The following is a 6,656-nucleotide window of genomic DNA, read 5'->3' as shown; positions in this document are numbered from 1 at the left end:
TGGCAAATGGAAAATGAGATTGCGTGCAGATGCGAATTTGTGGTCTTTGGCTTCGGGCCTGTTGTGTATGTATCTTCTAATGGCTGTCGAAAGCTTATGATGCCCACATTCACTTACACATACACGCATAATTAACAGTTATATGCCACTACGCCATCATCAATGCATTTAATAATACATATTGATAGACAAAGGCAGCAAATGCATCGCTTTCAGGGGTAACGGAGTGCACGTGACGAGTGAATGAATGGCTGTTGCAGCTGCTGCCAGCGAAGCTACCAGCGTTGCGCTACAAAATTAAGGAATTTCCATGCACGCAAAATACAAAAGAAAATATGCAAAATTATCATCAATAATAATAATAACAACAACAACAAAGTGGTAATAATATGCGCATATGCAAACTAACGAAATTTAATTACAAAATAACTGCCAAGTGTTCTTATTGTTGTTGCATTGTTGGTAATATGCCGTTGCTTGCTGCTGCTGCTGCTGCTGCTGCTGCATCCGCCGGGACTTGTTGTTTCTGAGCTGCTTTGTTGCACATATTGTTGATGACCTCCCCGGGGTTGCACTACGATTTGCCTGCGGTTGCAAGCGGTTTTGTGAAAGTGCGTTGATGGCATTTTCATAATAATAACAAATTTATTCACTGAAAGCAAAAAAAAAAATGAAATTTGCACTTTTGGTTTTGCTTTTCACACAAAAATCACTAAATGCTGGTTAATGTTGCTATTGTTTTTGATAATTATGCTACGCGGTGGTGTTGCCGGCCCGCTCATATTAGCCAATTATTCGCATACATATACATACATCTGAGTACTAAATGTGCTTGATTGACGGGTTTGCGTTTGATTTGAATTCGCAAAAGAGAATACAATTTTGGGATTTTACATATCTATGCATTTATGTTTGTATGAACACGCAGAAATCGATTTAGTTATGTGGCAGCGTGTCGTATGAGTAACAATTTTGGATGCGATCACAGATGGACAATTGACCGACGAAACCTGAGTGAAAAATCGACCTATCTCGGTAGCCAGTACAAAAACGCTCTATCTCAGAAAACTTTTCAAGAACACCCTGTCCCAGAACGTGGTTGAAAAACGCCTTATCTCTGAATTTTAGCAAAGAACGAACTGCCTAGGAACTCAGTTCAAAAATGCCCTATCTAGCTGCCGATTCAAAAACGTCTCTTTAGTATAAACTTTATGTGCGCAAGTATGAAAAAACTCGTATCTTCTAAAGTATTGGTGTTTTCAATCTGAAATTTTTACAGCTTACTCTATAAAGTTTGACAACTATTCAGGTTGAAAAAAATAAAAATCAGACATGAAGTTAATAAAAAAAAAGAAAAAAAAATCGATTTTTTTATGCAAAATTTTTTTATTTTGATCTATCTCTCACCTCTCAACCGAGGTAATTACGCACATTTTGATACCTTAACTGATTTTCTTCGGCAAATAGTGTATTAACTGCAAACAATTAAAAAAAAATACTTCTCCGTGAGTTCGAAATTTCGGAAATTTTTTTTTCGAGAATTTCGAATATCATGAAAAAGAATAAAAATAGGTGTCTTCTTTTTTTCGATAAAGAATGTAAAAAAATATATTTCACCCCAAATAAAATTTGGAGGTGTCAATTTGTATGGAATGACCCACAAGTTTTTCAGTTAAATCGCGACTGCTACCTACGGTTAAATTCACGTGCCTGCGAAATTGTTAATATTTACTTAAATGTGGAAAATCGTGTTTAAAAATCTTATTTATACATTAAAAAATTAGCGAAAATGTGACTTTTAATATAACTAACATAACATTGAATACTTTTCTGTTATCAAAATTCCGAAAAAATTAACAGCCAATTTCTCGAAAGCAATTTAAGTGAAAATTATTTATATTTTTTGAATTTTATATGGTAATTGACAGAAAATAATAAATAATTATCCATTTAAGTTGCTGGTGAAACTGGCTATAAAAGACGCTTATAAGACCATTTTCCACTTTCAATAGAGAAATTATACGAAGTGCTAAAATCGTAAATTTTCAAACCTAAAAAGTCTGCGTGAAAATCATTGAATAGAGTATTTCCTACTTTGTAGTTGACTCGAACACAAAGTCCTCTATTATCATCTATGTATTAAAGTTTGAAATTGTATGGATAACGAGTACTCATGATAATTTTGTAGGGGACTCCAGCTTCGCATAGAAGTAGCAATTAATCTACGCAAAAACATTTATAGAAAAAAGTATTTTATCTAGAGAAATCGGAAATGGTATGACTGAAGAGCATTCATGATCGTTATGAAGACAATTCTTACTTTGAAAAGAGAATGCGCAAAATGACACACACACAAAAAAAAAACAACGCCGAAACACGTGAACATAATATTAGGTCGAAGATTGCGGATCTCTGTACCGTTTTTCTATATAATTTTTACAAAAAAAGAAACGATAACGAGAAAAAAATTAAAAACATTTTTTTTTGTAATTTTTTTTGCATATGAATTAATGTCTGTTCTTTGGCAAAAAAACATCAACACACTAACGATGAAAATCGATAAATAAATAAGCAAGTGGTGAATGGTCAAATGAAAACATGCAATATTTTTTTACCTTCCTTTTATTAGCTCGGGATGTAACTATGTAATATTGATAACAGTACGAATGGCAATTATAATAGGGAGGTTTTAGTTTTTTAAACTATAATTTTATATGGTATGAAATCGGGGCAGGAAATTATGTTACTCATACGCCACACCGTACTTGCCGCGTTGTCGGTCATACTCGAATATGGCGCACAGTGGTTCGGCCGTGGAAAAAATTAATTTTATTGAATACCTAATTTTCAGATTTGAATGATGCAGTCTTATAATGATGCAGTATTAATATGAACAATTCATTACTAAATACTTTGCATGAAGTTGAAATTTTTTTACAAAATAAAGGCAACAGAAGTCAGAAAAATTTTATTCAACTAAAACTGCTTGGAATTTTTGCTCACTTGAGCTATATGTTTTCCTTATAACTTTTATCCATGGTGGAATAATAATAAGGTGTTGTCAGTAGCGACGTGTTTGTTGTAATTTTGACAAGATCGGCATGCTTATTTTCAGTGCTGCCGATCTTAATTTTTATACTACTATTCGTTGGGAAATAGTATCTAAAATGTTCAATTTTAGTAATTCGTTTTATCGCGATTTTTAAAGAACTTGGTGTTTTCAGAACGATATTAATATTTGAAATTGATGGATTTATATTAAACAATTTTTATTTTTATTGTTGAATAAAATTGTTATAAGGCCATAAAATAACAAAAACATTGATGGATTTGTATAATTTTTGTCCTCAAAATGTAAAAAAATAGAAGATATCGTGGTTATCAATGGAAAAAACGTACACAAAAATCGTATAGAAAGGCGATTTTTTATATTAAATAACTTTTGCTGCATTGTCATAATATTGAACCAAATGGACTACTGATACGCTAGAATAGAGTGACTGCATGGTTAAATTAGGAGTCCGCTTATATTATCGATATTTATGTTTTTTAGTCTATTTAAAAAATCATTTACAGTCTTATAGGAAATCGCCTTATTTTACCGCCTTTACTTTTTTAAAGTTACAATATATGTCCAAGCTGTGTGGAGCTGCCGTAACGTAACTTTGAAACGATAGTCGCTCAAACGATACTAACAGAATTACGTCGTCAAAACACTGATTTATGCATTTGTGCAATATTTGGTTTTCATGAAGCAAGACAATCTCGACACGTTATCGTTCAGACGATTGTCGTCATACGTGATTCATGCCCTGGCTTATAAGCCTGTAATTAAACATTTTTCTACATTTAAATTGAAATAGTATGCACCAACGGATTAAAAGTAGTAAATAATTAATACCTTTTCTACTACTTTAAAATGCGTGACCGGAATAGACCTGCCGAAAAAGTGAGGTTAAGTAACTGACAACACCTTGTTATTATTCCACCATGACTTTTATCTATATTGTTTTTGTTGTGAGTTTATAAGAAAATATAGCACTTACTTGACTAAATAAAGAAAAAATCTGTTCAATCGACCAAATATTAAAGAAAATATAAGCCAGCAAAAATGGTACTTTCAATGGACAAAAAGCTTATGTGCTACAGCGTGCTACATCTTCTTACTGTAATAAAATGAAATATTTTCTATCGATTCCTGAAACAAATTTTTGCTCATATTTGCCCCTCTCGAAGTAAACTTGATTTAAATGACGAAAAGCCACTTCAAATTTAAATAAAAGTGACAAAATGTAGCATGCTTTTAGGTTCATGCGTGTATATGCGACATTTTTTTGTTTATGAATGTGCAGGCATAGAGAGGATTAGATAAAAATGCAATATTAGTAAATATTAGTTATAAAAAGAATAATTTTAGGGTTATGAAAATATATTGACGTTTATATATTGTGGCGAATACTGCGGCAACGCGAAGCGAACAACGAGAAATCATAATTATGTGTTTATGACTTTGCGATATATTATTAATTTTTTATTTAAACAATGAGTGCATTTTCAGTTTCTTATAAAGAATTAAGTGAGGCATTTATAAACTAAGATCGAAATGTGAATTCGTTAACACAGTTTATCGAGTTAAATACCGAGGCGCTTACAGCTGATGATAATGCAGTAGTGAAATATATCGAAGCGATTTGTGGGTCCATTTCAAAAGCGATGTGACGATTCAAACAGAGACATTTCGCGCTTTTTTTTTGAACACGAACTTTGGCTTAAAAGTATGTTTTGAAATGCCACAACACTCTGGTAAAATCTAACAGAGTTTTCCATTTTTAGATATATCTACTACAAGGCTGCTGCTTTAGCGGGTCAGTATCCACAACAACAACTTTCAATGGCAAGTGAAATGCTGGAGAAAGGAAACAGTAAACAAGACTGTATTAGCGCTTTAGTCGCACTGGGGATAATAATGGATGCAGAGCTAAAAAAATCTCAGTATGAAATCGATTGCTGGCAAGTTCTGAACTTATATAACGTCCATAAGATGGCAACCCAACAAAAAGTCTATGGAATTGGATTCTATTGTCAAGCTTATGCTAACTAATTAAACATTTTTGTTATATATTTTTTCATTCCACATGTAGTTATATTTTCGATTTATTGTAAGGACAATGGCCTCTTTTTAATTACTGAAATTTATCTTTATTTGTGTTTGAAAAAAAGGTGTATGAGAAGTGGGCGTGGTTATTTGCCAATCACGTATTTTTTTGTATTGTCGATACCTTTCATGAGCGTAACTTATTTGACAAGTTCCGTGAAGATATATATATTTTTTTTGAGATGAAATTAAAATTTGTATTTAAAAATTTTTACTATAGGTCCAAGGGAGGTACCCCTAGGGAGTGGCGATTGCAACTATATTTGGTACTGTCAATGTCTTTCATGAGGGTAACTGATGCGCCAAGTTTCGTTAAGATATCTTCCTTTTTTGAGCTGAAATTAAAATTTGTATTTAATATTTTTTTGTATAGGTCCAAGGGAGGTACCTCTAGGGGTTGACCGATTCTAACCATTTCTGGAATATTTCGTAACTAGCCCACATATAACCTCTGTGCAAAATTTCAATGACCTAGGACCGCTCCTTTAATTTTTTTCCAAAAAATGTATGGAGCCGAATCACTGTGTGGCGTGTGAGTAACATTTTCCATGTTGAATATACAAAATTGATAAATTTTCGAAATTTGAATTATTTCAAAGCTATTAACTTGTTAATTAATGAAATTGTTTGGATTTTATTTGATTTCATTTGGTTCTTATTTTGTCATACATTTTTTTTAAATTATTAAATTTATTTCTTCAATCGCTTAAAAATCGCGTTTTTATTTTATTTATTATTGTGCATTCCATTAAAAATTATTTTCAGAAAAAATGGCCTGAATGAAATGAGACGAAAGTTATTCGCGTTTTTTTTTTTATGGAAATGTGTATGTGTTTTTTATGGAAGTGTGTATAGTATATACATCGCACGAGTTTTTCAACAACTATCGATTAATAGCGAGTCTAGTGTGCTGGCGGAGCATGCCATACTCATTTCGTAATTTTTTATACAGAATACACTTCAAGGGAAAAACGTGAATAAAAATGAGGAAAAAACATCATAAGCTTTAATTGTAATTGTAATCGCGAGAAAATAAAGATAATCCAAAAATCCATTTCACAATTTTTTATCAGTTGTCACATGCTATCTTACTCGATTTTGTGGTAGGAAATCTAAAAATATGCTTTCCGATTTTATTACTGTATTTTGCTAGATGTTCAGCTCTTTCTTAAAGTTAACCAATAACCCCTTACAGGAGAATACAACTTACAACCCGACAAATGCTTAGGTTTGAATCTAATTTTTTTATCCACATTTTTTGGCTATGGCCATTTTGCTTGAGTACAGCGTCAAAGAAGCATTCTCATAATGCTAAACTGTTCTAAATGCTAAATTTTCAATTTCCAGGTCTACTTATCTTCTACGTTTTTTTTGGCGGTCAACCGCCAGTAGAGAGATGAAATTGGCAGAGAAATCAGAAAATGGAAAATTCTATGGGTACACAGGAAAGTAGTTGCATTTAGCCTTAACTTTGTCGCTGCCTTGTCTAACTACTAACAAT

The sequence above is a fragment of the Rhagoletis pomonella genome, unplaced genomic scaffold (assembly GCF_013731165.1).
Source record: "Rhagoletis pomonella isolate Grant_MI unplaced genomic scaffold, Rhpom_1.0 Rhpom_scaffold_00004, whole genome shotgun sequence".
In the NCBI taxonomy this organism is placed as follows: Eukaryota; Metazoa; Arthropoda; class Insecta; order Diptera; family Tephritidae; genus Rhagoletis; species Rhagoletis pomonella.
This window is presented reverse-complemented; position numbering follows the sequence as displayed.